Source organism: Salmo salar, chromosome 16 (assembly GCF_965601325.2).
Source record: "Salmo salar chromosome 16, fSalSal1, whole genome shotgun sequence".
NCBI classification, from domain to species: domain Eukaryota; kingdom Metazoa; phylum Chordata; class Actinopteri; order Salmoniformes; family Salmonidae; genus Salmo; species Salmo salar.
Genome location: NC_138306.1, coordinates 44,493,311 through 44,513,941, shown reverse-complemented (window position 1 = coordinate 44,513,941; position 20,631 = coordinate 44,493,311). Strand labels below are relative to the sequence as shown.

Genomic DNA, 20,631 nt, shown 5'->3' with positions numbered 1-20,631 from the left:
CCTCTCATCAGTACTGTGCTTTACATATTAATGCTTTGGGCTTAACACAATTAAGTCATGAGTAGGAGCAGGTGATTTAGAGTTAATACTGTGGATATACACTAACAGGAAATGCAGCTCTTGAGGTTTTTTGTCTGGTGGCGAGAATGTCAGTCAGTGTGAGAGGACCGCCCCCTTTCCTCTTGTTGGGTTCAGTCTCTTTCAAGCATCCCTCGTCTCGTTTCATTTTGTCTTGTCTTGTCTTTTGTCGTCTTGTCACGTGTCTAGCTCCACCCTGGACCTTCTCCATCTTTTTTTTCAGACAATCTCTTAATCATATTAGTTATCTCATACATTAGTATAATACAAGTATTTAATAATACTTGTTTTATTACTGATAGTGCTATAAAGTATAAGAATATTGCATGACTGTTTGATTACGTTTTGGTTAGACTATGAACAATACCGAGTTCTTTAGTAGATTTAACCCGGTGTGATGAGTAATGTGTGGTGATATTAGATGCATCCCATAATGACCAGGCAGCTCAGAGCTCACATGTGATTCAGATGAAAACCATTTGACTACCTTTTCATAATGTGCTGCTTCCTGCTAGACCTCAATGATGTGGATGACCAAATGATGGACTGAAAACCATAGGATATGATAAGCATAAACAAGTCTGGATATTATTAGCAGGCTGGCATAGGTAACTGAAATTAGAAGTGAGGTGTTGTCAGTCACAAGTCCACGTGCGTTTGTGACTAGGCTCTTGTGAAATGTCCCATGTACGTGCAGCAGCTTATTCCAACGGCAGTCTGAGTCACAGAGAGTATATGTGACCCGGTGAAACCGCCTCTCCTAGAAAGCTATCAGACAGACAATAATATGACTTTGACCTATGACCCTGTGTGGTTCTACAGTAGCTTGCCCAATTTGCTCCTGGGCCCAAACCAAATTCACCATATTTGAAGATGTTGCACAAAGCCCTGCCCCCTTAGAATTTCAAAGGGCAGTTTGATCTTGTATTTCTTGTTGGTTGTGTTACGTCTGTTAGAGGTTTTTTTTAAAGTATAGGCAGAATATGCTATATGGACAGACATTTTGAACAACCCCCAAATAAAGAAGGCATAGACCGGAAGGTAAAAACTTGTTTAAATTAGTTTTGGAGAGACTGTATATTAAAGACTTGGATTCATTATTTCAATGCCATACCCTTTATCTTCTTGACTGAGGACTCTACTCAGTTCAAACTAATACGTTCGTTTTATATATCATTTCTAATTCTAATAAGATATTGAGTTTTCTTTTGTTCTCCTCTAAAATCATTATTCTGTTGTGACTCATCCCAGCAACCTGCTCCCTGGTTTTGATAGAATAGGGGCCCCCAGTTCCTTTTTGCATAAAATAACAAAAACTGTGTTAATTGGGTAGCAAACAAAGCCCCATGCTGATTGAGTTAAAGCCTGTGAAGTGGTCTTATCTGGTGTCTATTAAGCCACTCTGTGCTAGTTGATCTGCAACGACTCGGAAACCACTGGTGACGTCAACACACAGCCGTGCTTAGGCACCTCTGCCTCTGTGGTCGATGACAGTGCGAATGTGAGAAAGTTTGTGTGTGTGTGCATATGAGAATACAACACACTAGCTACTGCAGCCCAGTCATCTCTCTCTACCCATCATCCCCAAACCCTCATCACTGTCACCAAGATATCGAAACATGTAGCCTTTATCAGTCTCATCAAACAAACATCGTCACAGAAAAGGGACAGACACTTTTATGTTTCCTTCCTAAGAGACACCAGGCACATGTGACGAGGACGTCATCAGGCCTCAGTCCTCCTCTTATTGGCTGTAAAGTCTTGATGTGAGGAGGAAGTGGAGGAACCTGCCTCACACCAGGGCTCCATCACTTATTAATTGAAAGGCACCTATTAAAGCCATTTGAGCCTTGTTAGAGGAGAGTAGCACCCCTGCTCCACTGAGCTTGTTTGTTCCACGGCGAGCCCTGACTACCTAATTGTGGTCGTTCAATGGATGGTATACGTGGGTTCGATTCAGGGGTCGATGTCAAGGGCCAAAAAAAGACCTGGCCCACTGGGGCCCTAATCACTCAGCTGTCAGGACACAAGGAGTGTGTGTGTGTGTGGGGGTGAGCAAGACTGAGTGTGTGTGTGTCTATTCTGAGTACAGGGTTAAGGGGGTCTACTCATCAATGTAACTGATGGGAAAAGGGCTGTAGGTTTCTGACAGGGCTGCATTAGTTTATGACCTGAGTGCTCTAATCCATGTATCAGCCCTTAACCATTCATGGTTGCATGGTGTGTCATTAAATTAAGAGTTTCCATGTTAGTGCTAATCAGTTCCCAACGTCCCGTACCCAGCATAATGAATAGGATGAGTCCGACCTACTGATGTTAGTCACCAAAGTTCTGTTCCTATAGCTGAAACCAATTCCCATCAACACCAGTCAAATCAGAATATTGGAATATCCTATTTCAACTTGGAAAAGGTATTGAATAGAATAAACCTTAAAGTTTTATAGTCTTATTACATCGTCAACTCGTACTACTCCGAAGTGTGTTTGTTGTATCTGAGTGTAACTCTGGCTTGTTCGCTCTCTGGGCATTTCAGAGCGTTGTCAGGTTCTTCGTTTTGAAATTCAAACCGTTTCTTTCGCTCTCGGAGAGTGCACACTGGACATTCTGGTCGACGAGTAGGGTTGATCTGAGTGTTTTGACCTCACAATGACAGTCAAGCACCCAAGCTAACTGGCTAACGTTGGCTAGCTTGCTAGCTATTTTCAGACACAAATGAAAAAACATTTCGCTCTGAACAGTTAACTCGCCCCACCGGAGCTGGTTAGAGTGTTTTCGTGTTATCAAGAGGGGTAATGACTAACTGTATTACTGGCAACAATTTAATAAATTTGGACGCCAAACCCACCACTGGTGTGCCTGGCCAAAGAGCTTATTTTCATGTCATCCAACAAATGTAAATGCCTGGAGTTTGCTAAACGGCATTGGCACTTGGATTGGAACCGGTGCTTTGGTCATGAAAATACATCTCTTTGGCCATGCACACCAGTGGTGGGTTTGGCGTCTAAAAGAGAACGGTCAACGACATCATACATTTTACCCAGTACCAAGATATTTTAGCCAAAAATCTAGTTGCAGGAAGCTGAAACTTGGCCAGAAGTGGATCTTCCAGCAAGCCAATAACCCCAAGCACACATCAAAATCCACATATAATTGGTTAAAAGAGAAGTTTGACTTTTTACAACCAAATCTCTATTGTTGTTGTAAATGGCACGTTATAGAATGGTCCAGACACTTTTTTTGCAATTTCACTTGTTTTTGAGAAACTTATCGCAACCATTGATTCATTTCCTCATCCTTGTTGTACGGTGCAGGGGCTCTGATTTATTGTTTTCATTTTTTACAAATGCAAACTTATGCAGGTCTTTAGATGTTGTACACATTAAATTGTGTCATTCCAAACTTTATCTCCAATGTTAAATTCCATTTTGTGCAATTTGAGCAGTTTCCCCTATCCAGCTGTTCCATTCTCTGTCTAGCATGCTGTTACAGGTAACTACCATAAAAGGGAAACACCAACATAAATTGTCTTAATAGGGGGCTGGGCCACCACGAGCCACCAGAACAGCTTCAATGCACCTTAGTGTAGATTCTACAAGTGTCTCGAACTTCCTGGGTGGAAGCACCTGCTTTCAATATACTTTGTGTCCCACTTTTAGTCAAGTGTTCCTTTATTTTGGCAGTTACCTGTAGACTGGACGTAGAGTTACCACTTGAGTCGCAACAAAATGGAATATAATGTTGCGGATAAAGTTTGGAATGACACAATTTCATGTGTACAACATCTGAAGACCTGCATCATTATACTGAGAGTTTTCCATTTCTGAAAGGACATATTTGGGTGTTTTTGGAACCTTTGTTCATGTTTTTTCAGAGCCCCCATACTACACAACGAGGATGAGGAAATTAATCGCTGGTTGTGGGTATGTTTCTCAAAATCTAGTGAAATCACAAAAAAAGTGTCTGGATCCTTCTATAATTAAGCAATAAGGCCAGAGGGGTGTGGTATAAAGCCAATATACAACAGCTGAAGGGTGTTCTTATGCACGACGCAACGCTGTATATTGGCCATATATCACAAACCCCTGAGGTGCCTGATTGCTATTATAAACTTAGAGCTGTAAAAATAAATGTTTTGTCATCCCCGTGGTATACGGTCTGAAATACCACATCTGTCAGCCAATCAGCATTCAGGGCTCAAACCACCCAGTTTATAAGAACCACCCAGTTTATTACAACCAAAAAGAGAGCTTTGGTGGTAAAAAAAACGAAAGTTCCCTTCTCCTCCAAGAATGGCTGACTATCTCTCGTAGGTCCTGTTTCTTCTTGATTTGATGGACATTGGTTGGACTGTGAGGTACTGTAGCAGCAGTGTGATTTTCCCTTTTCTGTTGGGAAAACGCATGTTCTGGAATACCACTTTTTTCATGACACTTCATTCAGTTTTATGGCTTTTTGTCTCCTCCCTAGGTCGTGGCAGAGCTGATGGTATCGTAGTAAGTAGTCACGAGTTGCAGCTTGGCCATGTGCCAGTGTGTAATGTTTGTGTAAGAGCGTTACAGCAAACAAAAGAAGATGGGTGCTACTGATCGGTGATCATAATTCCCCTGAAAAAGGGCCTGTGACAGTGAAAGGTAACAAGTACAGGCTCTTTAAAGAAGTGCATTTTAACTAACCAGAAAGAGGGTGTACATGATTTTCATGCTATTCCGCTTTCATGATCATTCCTCAGATGGAATGATCATTCTCGGAATAGCATGAAAATCATGTACACCCTCTTTCTGGTTAGTTAAAATGCACTTCTTTAAAGAGCCTGTACTTGTTACCTTTCACTGTCACAGGCCCTTTTTCAGGGGAATTATTTGGAGGGGGTGAAAGTAAGGCCACGAGAGGCAGGTTCCATACTAGACCGTTAGCCAGTGTAAGATGATTGAAGTATACAGCCGTTGGATTGTAGCCGTCTCTATTGACATGCCTGAACAGGGCCCACTACTGGCTCCACCACACTAGCTTATCTGCCTCTCCCAGTCGTCTGTTCCCCCTACACTGGCACTCTTCATGTAAACATCCTGTTTATTTTTTAAGCTGTTTTCATAGATGACGTTTTTGACCTCTGATTCTTGTTTGCTGGTACAGAGCAGAGGCTTAGTTTTCCCATAACTGTTCAGCCAGAACATGGAACAAAATAGTCAGTTGACAGTGGACAAAAGCAAATTAGACCTATCTTTTAGCTTTGCTTTGGAGATCTTTCCAAAAGTGAACCTACTACTGATGTCTTAAAGAAGTTTATTTATGATTGTGTTATAATATGGGTTTTATTATCTTATTGGTTCAAGTGGTACATACATTTTTGGTTCAGCTGTGCCCTAACCAATTTACGGGCTAAACATGCAATGTTTTTAAGCAGCTAAATGTCAAAGGCTCACATATTATTTTAAACTGCTTATCTGGATTACAATGGTTATAAGATTTATATTTGCTTCACATATTATTCTTAATCCATTTGGTCAAGCCAGTTAAAAAGTCCCGAAGTAATATTGCTCTGGTATCAGCGATATTTGTTTGTGTGCACCGTGCATGCATATGCATGTGTCATACACACACACACACACACACACACACACACAAAAACATGTATATCTCATGAACTTCAGAACTACATGTGGTAAGCTCTCTGTATTATGTCCAGTAAATGTGTGTCTCTCTTAACCCTGTTGACAGCGAGTCAAGCTGTGGTGTTTGGAGAGTTGCTCCCCACCATTAGGCCAGGGCTCAGAGAGAAATAATCAACAGACTTGGCTCTGTTGACTCCATGTTTCTTCTTGTGCAATGACTTCTCCTCAAGGGCTATATTTAGAAAACATATACCAACGGCTGTATCATATGTTGTTGAACACAAAACATTTTCCCCTTTTGGTCACCCTGTAAGAATTGATACACAGTGAATGTTTTATGTTGTGGGATTTAATTTTGTTCGATAAATAACTTTGTATAACATGTTTGGAACCAATACCAGTATCCAGAATGACATAGATAATGCACCAGAAGCTAGCCCAAATGACAGAGGCTACTGACAATTTCTATCTAAAACAACTTTGGCTAGACTTGGTACAAGAGCATACAGTGTAAAGAGTTCTATGTAGGCTAATTTACAAAGGACAGCAAACGTTAACCATGGCATTTGTGTTGAAAAGTTCTCAATGTTTTGTCACAACCCTGAGATAACTAAGATCACCTATTATCTTGGCAGCCTGAAGAAAGCCTGTAAGGACTAGAAGGCTGGACCATATCTATTCATACAGTAGGGTTGAATTGGACTGAATCGAATAGACAAAAGAAAATGGCACAACTGGATTAGCTGGGGTATCTATGTATCTATGCACTCAAGCAATCTCCTTATCTTTAACAAGCTGTGAAATCTACATCATATCCCATTGCTTTCAAACCAAAGGTAATTATAGTACACTGATGTTGGTCAGCTATTTTGAAAAGGAACTTACTGGATGAAGAATAATATGTTTTCTTGATCTACATCTAACCGTATAAAGCCAGCTATGGTACAATGGAACCAAACAAAGAGTCTCAAAGTGCAAACCTCAACCTAAATGAAGTGAATACATTGAGTGTTTGACATTGTGTTTGACCCAGGTTTGATGGTAAGTGTTGCAATACTTTACTCTAGACTGGTACGTGGGACCTCCAAGGAATAGTCTGTTAGCTCTGATGCTTTGTCGTCATACGTAAGCTGTGTTTAGATCTGCAGTTTCAAAGACATTCTTGTTTCTTGTTTTTGGTGGCGCATCAAATCAAATCCAAGTTTATTGGTCCCGTACACAGATTTACAGATGTTATCACAGGTGCAGCAAAATGCTTATGTTTTTAGCTCAAACAGTGCAGTAATAATACAATACAAAACAATATGCACATAATTAAATTATATATATATATATATATATATATATATATATATATATATATATATATATATATATATATATATAATTAATTATGTGCATATTGTTTTGAAAACTATATATATACATACACACAGTATTCAGACCCCCTTTTTTTATTAGCAAAATTGTCTGAACCTGTTTTTGCTTTGTGCTTATGGGGTATATAGCTTTATGAGGGGAAAAAAAGCAATTTAATACATTTTATAATAAGGCTGTAACATATCAAAATGTGGAAAAAGTCAAGGGGCCTGAATACTTTCCAAATTGTTTTTGAAAGAAAAGCAAATTTTTGGTCCATTTTAAAATAACATCAAATTGATTAGAAATACAGTGTAGACATTGTTAATGTTGTAAATGACTATTGTAGCTGGAAACGGCTGATTAAAAAAAAAAAATAATAAATAAATAAATGTAATGTAATATCTACATACAGTGGGGGGGAAAAGTATTTGATCCCCTGCTGATTTTGTATGTTTGCCCACTGATAAAGAAAGGATCAGTCTATAATTTTAATGATAGGTTTATTTGAACAGTGAGAGACAGAATAACAACAAATATATCCAGAAAAACGCATGTCAAATAAATTGATTTGCATTTTAATGAGGGAAATAAGTATTTGACCCCCTCTCAATCAGAAAGATTTCTGGCTCCCAGGTGTCTTTTATACAGGTAACGAGCTGAGATTAGGACACTCTTAAAGGGAATGCTCCTAACCGCAGCTTGTTACCTGTAAAAAAGACACCTGTCCACAGAAGCAATCAATCAATCCGATTCCAAACTATCCACCATGGCCAAGACCAAAGAGCTCTCCAAGGATGTCAGGGACAAGATTGTAGACCTACACAAGGCTGGAATGGGCTACAAGACCATCGCCAGGCAGCTTGGTGAGAAGATTTGTTGCGATTATTCGCAAATGGAAGAAACACAAAAGAACTGTCAATATCCCTCGGCCTGGGGCTCCATGCAAGTTCTCATCTCGTGGGGTTGCAATGATCATGAGAACGGTGAGGAATCAGCCCAGAACTACACGGGAGGATCTTGTCAATGATCTCAAGGCAGCTGGGACCATTGTCACCAAGAAAACAATTGGTAACACACTACGCCGTGAAGGACTGAAATCCTGCAGCGCCCGCAAGGTCTCCCTCCTCAAGAAAGCACATATACATGCCTGTCTGAAGTTTGCCAATGAACATCTGAATGGTTCAGAGGACAACTGGGTGAAAGTGTTGTGGTCAGATGAGACCAAAATGGAGCTCTTTGGCATCAACTCAACTCGCCGTGTTTGGAGGAGGAGGAATGCTGCCTATGACCCCAAGAATACCATCCCCACCGTCAAACATGGAGGTGGAAACATTATGCTTTGGGGGTGTTTTTCTGCTAAGGCGACAGAACAACTTCACCGCATCAAAGTGACGATGGACGGGGCCATGTACCGTCAAATCTTGGGTGAGAACCTCCTTCCCTCAGCCAGGGCATTGAAAATGGGTCGTGGATGGGTATTCTAGCATGACAATGACCCAAAACACACGGTCAAGGCAACAAAGGAGTGGCTCAAGAAGAAGCACATTAAGGTCCTGGAGTGGCCTAGCCAGTCTCCAGACCTTAATCCCATAGAAAATCTGTGGAGGGAGCTGAAGGTTCGAGTTGCCAAACGTCAGCCTCGAAACCTTAATGACTTGGAGAAGATCTGCAAAGAGGAGTGGGACAAAATCCCTCCTGAGATGTGTGCAAACCTGGTGGCCAACTACAAGAAACGTCTACGTCTGACCTCTGTGATTGCCAACAAGGGTTTTGCCACCAAGTACTAAGTCATGTTTTGCAGAGGGGTCAAATACTTATTTCCCTCATTAAAATGCAAATTATTTTATAACATTTTTGACATGCGTTTTTTTGTTGTTATTCTGTCTCTCACTGTTCAAATAAACCTACCATTAAAATTATAGACTGATCATTTCTTTGTAAGTGGGCAAACGTACAAAATCAGCAGGGAATCAAATACTTTTCCCCCCACTGTAGGTGTACAGAGGCCCATTATCAGCAGCCATCACTCCTGTGTTCCAATGGCATGTTATGTTAGCTAATCCAAGTTTATCATTTTAAAAGGCTAATTGATCATTAGAAACCCCTTTTGCAATTATGTTAGCACAGCTGAAAACTGTTGTCCTGATTTAAAGAAGCAATAAAAGTGGTCTTCTTTAGACAACTTTGTGGGTTCGATTACAGGCTGAAAATGGCCAGAAACAAAGAACTTTCTTCAGAAACTCAGTCTATTCTTGTTCTGAGAAATGAAGGCTATTCCATGAATTGCCAAGAAACTGAAGATCTTGTACAACGCTGTATACTACTCCCTTCACAGAACAGCGCAAACTGGCTCTAACCAGAATAGAAAGAGGAGTGGGAGGCCCCGGTGCACAACTGAGCAAGATGACAAGTACATTAGAGTGTCTAGTTTGAGAAACAGGCGCCTCACAAGTCCTCAACTGGCAGCTTTATTAAATAGTACCTGCAAAACACCAGTCTCAATGTCAACAGTGAAGAGGCGACTCCAGGATGCTGGCCTTCTAGGCAGAGTTCCTTTGTCCAGTGTCTGTGTTATTTTGCCCATCTTAATCTTTTCTTTTTATTGGCCAGTCTGAGAAGGCTTTTTCTTTGCAACTCTGCCTAGAAGGCCAGCATCCCTGAGTCGCCTCTTCACTGTTGACATTCAGAATAGTGTTTTGAGGGTACTATTTAATAACGTACCAGCCCGACAGGATGCTCTCCATGATGCATCTGTAGAAGTTTATGAGGGTTTTGGGGACCAAGACGAATTTCTCCTGAGGTTGAAGGGACGCTGTTGCGCCTTCTTCACCACGCTGTTTGTGTGAAGGGACCATTTCAGGTTGTCAGTGATGTGCACTCCAAGGAACTTGATGCTTTTAACTCTCCATTGTGGCCCTGTCTGTGGATGAGGGTGTGCTCTTACTGCTGTCTCCTTTAGTCCACTATCAGCTCCTTCATTTTGTTGACGTTGAGAGAGAGATTATTTTCTTGGCACCCCTCCACCAGGGCTCTCCCCTCCTCCCTGTAGGATGTCTCGTCATTATTGGTAATCAGGCCTACCATTGTTGACTCGTCAGAAAACTTGATGATTAAGGGAGATATGTGTGGGGCCATGTGTTGAGGATCAGCGTGGCGGAGGTGCTGTTGTCTACCTTCACCACTTGGGGTCGGTCCATCAGGAAGTGTAGGATCCAGTTGAACAGGGAGGGGTTCAAACCCAGGCCCCTGAGTTTAGGATGAGCTTGGAGTTGAAGGCTGAGCTGTAGTCAATGAACAGCATTCTTACATAGGCATTTCTCTTGTCTAGGTGGGATAGGGCAGTGTGCAGTGCAGCGGTGATTGTGTCATCCGTAGATCTGTTGGGGCGGTATGCAAATTGTAGTGGGTCAAGGGTGTAGGGTAAGGTGGAGGTGACATGGTCCTTAGCTAGCTTCTGCTGCGGGTGTCAGGTCAAGCACAATGGTGTGGGGGGTGCAACACTAACATCCCCCTTCCCAAACCAGGTGCCCCCTTTCCAACCGATACACAGAGTTTACGCATCACCAGGAGCACACACAAACACTAAAAAAGGTCCAATCCTCTGTTTTCCAACTTTCTCTGCTACCAGACCCCCGGGAACATCGCAGAGACAAAAAAAAACACACACACACACATCACACACACACACACATACACACACACACTTTGATTGTCATAGGTCGGCGAGGCCCCCGGAGCTGGTTCTCACGCCATGCGGAAAAAAAACAGGAGGGGGGAGATATGACTTTTGACTCCAGGCGCTGTGTCATCTTCTGGGAGCCCACTCTGTTGGCAATAACATCTGTCTCTGGCACAGAACAAAAGTAAAGGTCCCTTCGGATCTCTGGGGTTCCCATGAACACCGCAGTGCTGCCAAGCTGGTGTCAATCGCAGGAGACAGGCCTCGCACTGGTCTGGGCAGGAGCGAAGGGGGTCACCAAACCCACATTTTCAGTGGCTGAGGTTGGATCCATACTAACTGACAAGTTCCATCTAGTCATCTGCACCTGGGTCCTGAACAATGTTCCCTATAAATGTTTCTAAATTTCAGGTCTGGTGAGCGCAAATTTGAACATTGTGAAAATTCTGTGCAACTTCTGGCTTGCATGTACTGTGAACACTGAGGATGTACCCACTTTAAATTAGTTTTAACAGTGGCCAAGTAAGCTACTGTGGCTATCTGATCATAATGTAGGACTACCAGTGGCCTACCATCAAAACCTAATGAAGAAAATAAATCCCATAACATTGTAGCATGGAAATAGCTGTTCTGTCGTTCAGCGTACATGGAAAAAAACATGCAGGGCTTGACATTATTACATATGAGCACAAGTCACTACATGTAGCTCTCACTTTGATCTCAAAACAAGCGCATCTACTCACCACCACTCATGCTGTAAACATAGTCCAGTTCAAAGTGAATGGCACAGATCCATATGACACTGGTCTATTTGCATATAGGCCTACTGCAGCTCTGATTGGTTATGGCGCACCAGTCTGTGTAGAGTACGGGCCTGAGTCTTCTCTGTCGATGCAAAATAATCATACTCCGATGCATTCTGCCTACAAAAAAATCTCTTGCATAGTTAATTTTGCATACTAATAAGTCTTACATAGTTCTTTTTGTTTCGGTATGTTGCATTGAAAGTGGCTAATATTGCATTGATTCGATCACAATTTCCACAGTAAAGGGAAACGTTGATAGTGTTAACAAAGGGGGAACACTTTAGAAAGTTGAGTAAAGTTCAATCTCGTGCTTCTCTGCATCGGCTGATATTTCTTCTGCTGCGCGGCAGTCTCGGGGGAGCTGGGCGCCCGCCCGCAGCTTAGAGGGAACATTGGTCCTGACTGCTTTTTATTAGGTTAAGACGTTAATGTCTATTCTTTCTTTATTTGAATGACATCGACCTGAATGCTTCTTTGAATTTACTCTGAAGAGGAAAGGAAACGTGGAGGATTGTCTTTTGTGTTTGCGGAGACCAGATGACGTATCAGTGACACAGATCCTGTTCAGTATAGGATAGTCTTTTAGTAATTAGTAGGCACTAAGTGTGTGTGTGTGTGTGTGTGTGATCGCCTGCCTGTGTGTGTGTGCCGGTGGTCTCCCCAGATGGCTAGTGTGCCACAGTGATATACAGAGAGTCCTGTCTCCCATGAGTTCTGACTGTAGTTCAGACTCGAAGAGAAGGGAGAGGACAAACCAACTGACGTCAGAGCCTGAGAAAAATGACAATACTAAGATCACCACCACCAGTTATGATGCATCTGTCTACCTCATGACCTGCCTGTGACCTTTGTGATACATACACAGAACATCTCATAGAAGTTCTTAGAACACCCAACATACTGTAATAAGAGATGATTGATTAACAAGGTTTATACAGCAGAATGGCACGATTGGTTTAATATTTGTGTGTCAAGTAATTACATGATACATATTCTCCATGTTGTAAGAGGGAAACGACTGTGCAACATCTGAAATAGAGGTACAAACTTGTATTACCTGTTGTCTGGCTGGAATTCCAGATATACAGTTGAAGTCGGAAGTTTACATACACTTAGGTTGGAGTCATTAACTAGTTTTTCAACCACTCCACAAATTTCTTGTTAACAAAACTATAGTGTTGGCAAGTTGGTTAGGACATCTACTTTGTGCATGACACAAGTAATTTTTCCAACAATTGTTTACAGACAGATTATTTCACTTATAATTCACTGTATCACAATTCCAGTGGGTCAGAAGTTTACATACTCAGTTGACTGTGCTTTTAAACAGCTTGGAAAATTCCAGAAAATGATGTCATGGCTTTAGAAGCTTCTGATAGGCTAATTGACATCATTTGAGTCAATTGGAGGTGTATATGTGAATGTACACTGCTCAAAAAAATAAAGGGAACACTTAAACAACACAATGTAACTCCAAGTCAATCACACTTCTGTGAAATCAAACTGTCCACTGAGGAAGCAACACTGATTGACAATAAATTTCACATGCTGTTGTGCAAATGGAATAGACAACAGGTGGACATTATAGGCAATTAGCAAGACACCCCCAATAAAGGAGTGGCTCTGCAGGTGGGGACCACAGACCACTTCTCAGTTCCTATGCTTCCTGGCTGATGTTTTGGTCACTTTTGAATGCTGGCGGTGCTTTCACTCTAGTGGTAGCATGAGACGGAGTCTACAACCCACACAAGTGGCTCAGGTAGTGCAGCTCATCCAGGATGGCACATTAATGCGAGCTGTGGCAAGAAGGTTTGCTGTGTCTGTCAGCGCAGTGTCCAGAGCATGGAGGCGCTACTAGGAGACAGGCCAGTACATCAGGAGACGTGGAGGAGGCCGTAGGAGGGCAACAACCCAGCAGCAGGACCGCTACCTCCGCCTTTGTGCAAGGAGGAGCAGGAGAAGCACTGCCAGAGCCCTGCAAAATGACCTCCAGCAGGCCACAAATGTGCATGTGTCTGCTCAAATGGTCAGAAACAGACTCCATGAGGGTGGTATGAGGGCCCGACGTCCACAGGTGGGGGTTGTGCTTACAGTCCAACACTGTGCAGGACGTTTGGCATTTGCCAGAGAACACCAAGATTACCATTGGCGCCCTGTGCTCTTCACAGATGAAAGCAGGTTCACACTGAGCACGTGACAGACGTGACAGAGTCTGGAGACGCCGTGGAGAACGTTCTGCTGCCTGCAACATCCTCCAGCATGACCGGTTTGGTGGTGGGTCAGTCATGGTGTGGGGTAGCATTTCTTTGGGGGGCCGCACAGCCCTCCATGTGCTTGCCAGAGGTAGCCTGCCTGCCATTAGGTACCGAGATGAGATCCTCAGACCCCTTGTGAGACCATATGCTGGTGCAGTTGGCCCTGGGTTCCTCCTAATGCAAGACAATGCTAGACCTCATGTGGCTGGAGTGTGTCAGCAGTTCCTGCAAGAGGAAGGCATTGATGGTATGGACTGGCCCGCCCGTTCCCCAGACCTGAATCCAATTGAGCACATCTGGGACATCATGTCGCGCTCTATCCACCAACGCCACGTTGCACCACAGACTGTCCAGGAGTTGGCGGATGCTTTAGTCCAGGTCTGGGAGGAGATCCCTCAGGAGACCATCCGCCACCTCATCAGGAGCATGCCCAGGCGTTGTAGGGAGGTCATACAGGCACGTGGAGGCCACACACACTACTGTGCCTCATTTTGACTTGTTTTAAGGACATTACATCAAAGTTGGATCAGCTTGTAGTGTGGTTTTCCACTTTAATTTTGAGTGTGACTCCAAATCCAGACCTCCACTGGTTGATAAATTGGATTTCCATTGATAATTTTTGTGTGATTTTGTTGTCAGCACATTCAACTATGTAAAGAAAAAAGTATTTAATAAGATTATTTCTTTCATTCAGATCTAGGATGTGTTGTTTAAGTGTTCCCTTTATTTTTTTGAGCAGTATATTTCAAGGCCTACCTTCAAACTCAGTGCCTCTTTGCTTGACATAATGGGAAAATCAAAATAAATCAGCCAAGACCTCAGAAAAAAATTGTAGACCTCCACAAGTCTGGTTCATCCTTGGGTTGCAATTTCCAAACGCCTGAAGGTACCACGTTCATCTGTACAAACAATAGTACGCAAGTATAAACACCATGGGACCACGCAGCCGTCATACCGCTCAGGAAGGAGATGCGTTCTGTCTCCTAGAAATGAATGTATTTTGGTGTGAAAAGTGCAAATCAATCCTAGAACAACAGCAAAGGACCTTGTGAAGTTGCTGGAGGAAACGGGTACAAAGTAGCTATATCCACAGTAAAACGAGTCCGATATCGACATAACCTGAATGGCCGCTCAGCAAGGAAGAAGCCACTGCTCCAAAACCGCCATAAAAAAGCCAGACTATGGTTTGCAACTGCACATGAAGACAAAGATCGTGCTTTTTGGAGAAATGTCCTCTGGTCTGATGAAACAAAAATAGAACTGTTTGGCCATAATGACCATCGTTATGTTTGGAGGAAAAATGGGGACGCTTGCAAGCCGAAGAACACCATCCCAACCGTGAAGCACCTGGTGGCACTTCAGGTTGTGGGGGTGCAGGAGGGACTGGTGCACTTCACAAAATAGATGGCGTCATGAGGAAGGGAAATTATGTGGATATATTGAAGCAACATCTCAAGACCACAGTCAGGAAGTTAAAGCTTGGTCGCAAATGGGTCTTCCAAATGGACAATGACCCCAAGCATACTTCCAAAGTTGTGGCAAAATGGCTTAAGGACAACAAAGTCAAGGTTTTGGAGTGGCCATCACAAAGCCCTGACCTCAATCCTCTGTGGGCAGAACTGAAAAAGTGTGTGCGAGCAAGGAGGCCTACAAACCTGACTCAGTTACACCAGCTCTGTCAGGAGGAATGGGCCAAAATTCACCCAAATTATTGTGGGAAGCTTGTGGAAGGCTACCCAAAACGTTTGACCCAAGTTAAACAATTTAAAAGCAATGCTACCAAATACTAATTGAGTGTATGTAAACTTCTGACCCACTGGGAATGTGATGAAAGAAATAAAAGCTGAAATAAATTATTCTCTCTACTATTATTCTGTCATTTCACATTCTTGTGGTGATCCGAATTGACCTAAGACAGGGAATTTTTACAAGGATTAAATGTCAGGAATTGTGAAAAACTGAGTTTAAATGTATTTGGCTAAGGTGTATGTAAACTTCCGACTTCAACTGTATTTTAAACAGTGGTCACATTGCTCTGTGCTCTCTGTATAGAGACACTGGTGTGCTGGGGAACATGCACTGACTGGCACAGAGATCTGTTATTTCTGTCCCCAATAGATTGTGCTACCGGACACTCGGAAGCCCATTCTGTTTCCAGTAGAGGTAACTAACCGTATGAACACCACCGATAGGAACACTTGTCTTCCCACTCAGTCTGATAAACCCAGGTATTTCCTGGTGTCATTTCTTGAGCTTAGCCCCTGTTTATTTTCAGCCTGTTTTCTTGGAAAAATATGCAACTTTGTCCACCACACTGTATTGTTTATGGAAGTGGGAACGTTGTTGCGAGATTCCAGAGACGAGAAGCTGTCTGCAGCTGGAAAGGAGTTTAGCCACAGTCCATTAGTACACTCTGACCTCCCCAAGCTTCAGGCTCTGGTAATTTACTCAAACATTGACATATCATTTGAATGACGTGGGTTTCAGTTTTAATAGGTGACTTTTGTTTCACTTGTGAGCTGTTTTCGGGGCTATTTCAGTTTTTTTCCAATGATGAGTGAGAGGCATGTTTATCTGTTAAAAAACTGTATTTCCCACAGACATACCCAGGTGATGAGACTGCAATGGCATGACATTAGAGTAGTCTGTTTCCCCATTCTGCATGTTGTGTCTGTGCAGTCTTTTACAGTACATATAGGGCACCGTGAGTATTTTATCACAATTGAGCTTTTTAACTTTTTTATATTTCATTTTTCTCTCCAAAAGAGTAAAACTAAATGCTGTTCGATGTTGTCAAACAGCAGCCTGCCCTGCATGAATATTTACAGTATTAATGGTAAGAAACCATCTCGGTGGGGGGGGTTCTCTCTTCTTTCCACCTTGAGGTCTACTCATAGGCCAATGTAGCACATGGGGATTTGTGAAACTTACTCCTCAGCCTGAAGTGTGGCCACATACGCAGCCGAATTGGTAACTTTTCGGTGGCGCAGAATGGTAAGACGCTTCAGTAGTGCGGTCACATGTTCAAGCAAGGCAGAGGTCCTGGGTTCGAGCCTCGGTGTGAGCTGAATCAGGAGGAAGTGGTACTCGCTAAGCAAGCAGCGTGATGTCCTTTACACCGGCAGCACCCACCTCTTTACTATTTATAGCTGCTGACTCCATTGTCCTCGTGATCGATGCCATCCCACCATCAGAGCCAGCCCAAATCGCTCAGTGGGGACGCATCATTGAAAATTACTTGAAGGAAGGCGTGAGAATAAGGGAGGGAGGGGAGGTGGGGTCATAAGGGAGGGATAAGGGAGGAAGGAGAGGCAGTAAGGAGAGGTGGGACAATAAGGGATGAGGGGAGGAGAAGTGGGGTAATAAGGCAAGCCCTGGCACTGACGTTTTATACGGCAGCCCCTCCCCCTGGAGCTTTCCCCACCAATCAGGTGGAGCTTGTTAAAGCGCTGCATTGAGCCTTCCAAATGCAAACCTATCTTTCTATCTCTCAGGGTCGTTCCACCTATTCGGTGTCTTGTGAGATATGTAACTTAGTCCCCCCAAATGTTTTGATTTCACTTAATTTCAACATTCTATCATAAAGAGCAGATGTTCAACTTCATAAAAAACATATTCTCCCATCTCAAGAGGTGGAATAAAAAAATTACTATGCTAAGTGCCAAATAAAGTTGACCGTGACAGGGTTGAGGATTTCACCTTAAATCAGCCATAAGTCCCCTTGTGACAGGGGGAATGAAAGCTTGTGTGCAACAGGGAGGGGAAATTGAATGGAGGCTTCACAAAATAAAATAAATTGTTAAAACATTTCTAGCCTGTCTATCTATTGTTAACAGGTTTGACGTTGTAGTGGTGGAATTTGGGTGAGCTGTTGCGATTTCTCAAGGGATATGTTCTGTGTTGGACTGATGTTATGCCTTTCATAGACTCCTGGTATGTCTGCACTCTAATACAAGGCCATTGTGTTCCGGAACGGTTGCTTGTATAAAATATCTGTTGTGTAACAGTATGATTGTTTTATCAGCTCCCACTATATAAGGGACATGTAACCATTTACTCTTGGAGTTCTTCCCTGTGAAATCAGAGGTAGATCTCCCCTGCAGCTGCTTGATTAATAATATTTGTATTATACAATTAAATAGTCTATGCCTTAATTTTTGGATTGAATTTTCCACAACAGCGTGTTCTGCTCGACCTGCTCAGTTTTCCCAACAAAACACCAGGAAATGTCCAAAAAGAGTAGAACCAGCTCACCTGCTTTTACACTATGATTTTAATATTAAATGTTCAATATTTATTTAAAAAGATATATTTTAAAAGGAATGGTTTCACCGTATTAAAACAAGAGTTCACATACTGTTGACCTTAAAAGGAATCATTAATCATTAATCACATAAATCATCTTCAGAAATTACTTTTTGAAAGCATCAAAATAGCAAGGACTTTACAATGATGGTAAAAACTTGGAGACATTTTGGGATTAAGCGAGTTAAAATCTTCCTAGAAGTCACAGAGGGTGCACGGAGGGACATGTCAAAATGCTGAATTTTGGCACTTTAGCAAGTCTTTATTCATATTAAAAAAATCTGATTTATTGAATTCTCCATATTAAAGGGCACTTAATTAAATATAACGGGGTTTTAAAATTCAATATTGGTGCACAATTTCTACTTAAAATATCAAAGGGACACGAAAGGCACTCATTTTGTGGAACAACCCCTCTTTCTTTCTCTCCCTTTTCAATCTTCACATGAATCAGGGGGCTTCATTGAGAATTGATTACGTAACATTAATTTATCAGTTACTGCTATTGCTGGACTGCCAAATTCAGCTAAAAATACACACTGCACAGCTAATTCCAGTACAGTACAGTAGGCTATGCAGGAGTCACAAGCCAAAATGGAAAAAAAATAAGAAAACATTGGTTAAACAATTAATTCAGTCATTGCTTCTGATCACTGATGTCAATCACTTCCCGAGTATGATGCAGGCTGGTTTTTAAATGTTAATTTACACAAAATACTAAGCATCATTGTCCTGTATTTAGTATAAAGAATGCATACAACACCCCATACACACAGTTCCATATCTGACTGCTTTTGTGAGAGGAGTCAGTAAGTGAAATGCACATCCAGAGGTGGTTATTGCAGGTGCTCTGGAGACATGCAACAATAGTTCAACTGAAAAGTAACTCTGACAAACTACACAGTGCTTTGCAAAGAATCATGTGTTGGTCAATAGCATGAGAATATGTGCAATTTTGTATATTTATTTTCTTACATTTTATTTGTTTGACAGTTTATTGCCTTGTTAGGAGCTATTAACATAAGCATTTCGCCTCATCCGCTATAACAGCTGCTAAACTGTGTACACCACCAATAAACATTGATTTGAGTTGAACTTGAAGTCAAGTGAAAGGGTATGTACCGTATGGGGTGAGGGCTTCAGCCTAATGTAATTATATGAGACTCCAGCCAGGGGGCATGCAGTATATTTTGGGCTATGTATAGCCCTCTCACATGTCCCCCATCAATGATAGAGGGCTATTCTTAGAACCACTCTCTCCAACTCCACCTCAGCCCGACCTTGCAGCTGTCGCTCATTTACTGTGGCATCGCCCTGGAACAACTCTCTTCTGGAGTTAGACACAGAGATCAGACATAGTCACATTACTAGTGAGCCTAAAGGAGGAGAGTAATGTACTATTAGAACTTCTGCTGTATGTGTAAAGTCACTGCTGTATCAACTATACTTTGCTGGTGCAAAGTCCAATATGTAAAGTGTATGCATAGATGACTATAAGTCGCTTTGGATAAAATCGTCTGCTAAATGGTATTTATTATTATTATTATTAACACTCCCTGTTCTTGACACATACTGTCGTGTATCCAACTTCCCACCAGAGACTGGGGTTCAATTCTCACGTCCAGCTTTCCCGCTGTTTCTCGCACTTGCCTTTCTCCACCTCTGATCTCCTAACTTAGTGTCTTAAAACGTTCTTAAAATATGAAAAGGAATGTGGAATTCCACTCATCCATCAAACAGACCTCAATGTATTTTCTAGCTGTTCACACACTGCGTTTTCTGTGTTACCCAAAGAAACTACACACCACACCAAGACACTCACAAGAATCCTTGCAGCTTTCTTGGCAGCCTCCTGGGCCTGACGTGCATCTGGAAACAGGTTCCCCAAGTCAGCATCATTATGAGATTGGATGGCTATGGATTGATCACCCTGATATTTTTAGCTCAGGATCTGGCTGCAGGGGTGGATAGGTGCCTTAAGCAAGCCTGAGAGAGGGAGAGGAAGAACGCACTGATGACGTACACTACCAGTCAAACGTTTGGACACACCTACTCATTCAAGGGTTTTTATTTATTTTTTACTATTTTCTACATTGTAGAATAATAGTGAATACATCAAAACTATGAAATAACACTTATGGAATCATACAGCAACAAAAAACGTTTTTTTGTGCAAAGCTGTCATCTAGGCAAAGGGTGGCTACTTTGAAAAATCTCAAATATAAAATATATTTTGATTTGTGTAACACTTTTTTGGTTACTACATGATTCCATATGTGTTATTTCATAGTTTTAATGTCTTCACTATTATTCTACAATGTAGAAAATAGTAAAAATAAAGAAAAACCCTTGAATGAGTAGCTGTGTCCAAACGTTTGACTGGTAGTGTATGTTGTGAAGTCAGTGCTGACTCTAGTGTGATTTGAGTTAAAGTAATGGGTGTGGGTGTTGAGGGTGGCAGATCACTAAGTCAGCTCTTTTTTTATACTCAATATACTGTGTATTAGCAATGAGGCAGGCAGTGATTGGTCGGG

The 20,631-nt window shown here is 42.1% G+C and overlaps 1 protein-coding gene across 4 annotated transcripts in view; it reads left to right on the top strand.

Annotated features, from left to right (window-relative positions):
• LOC106573897 (3',5'-cyclic-AMP phosphodiesterase 4C) overlaps positions 1-20,631 on the top strand; it is a 153,633-nt gene that overhangs the window by 102,337 nt on the left and 30,665 nt on the right. The window lies entirely within an intron of this gene.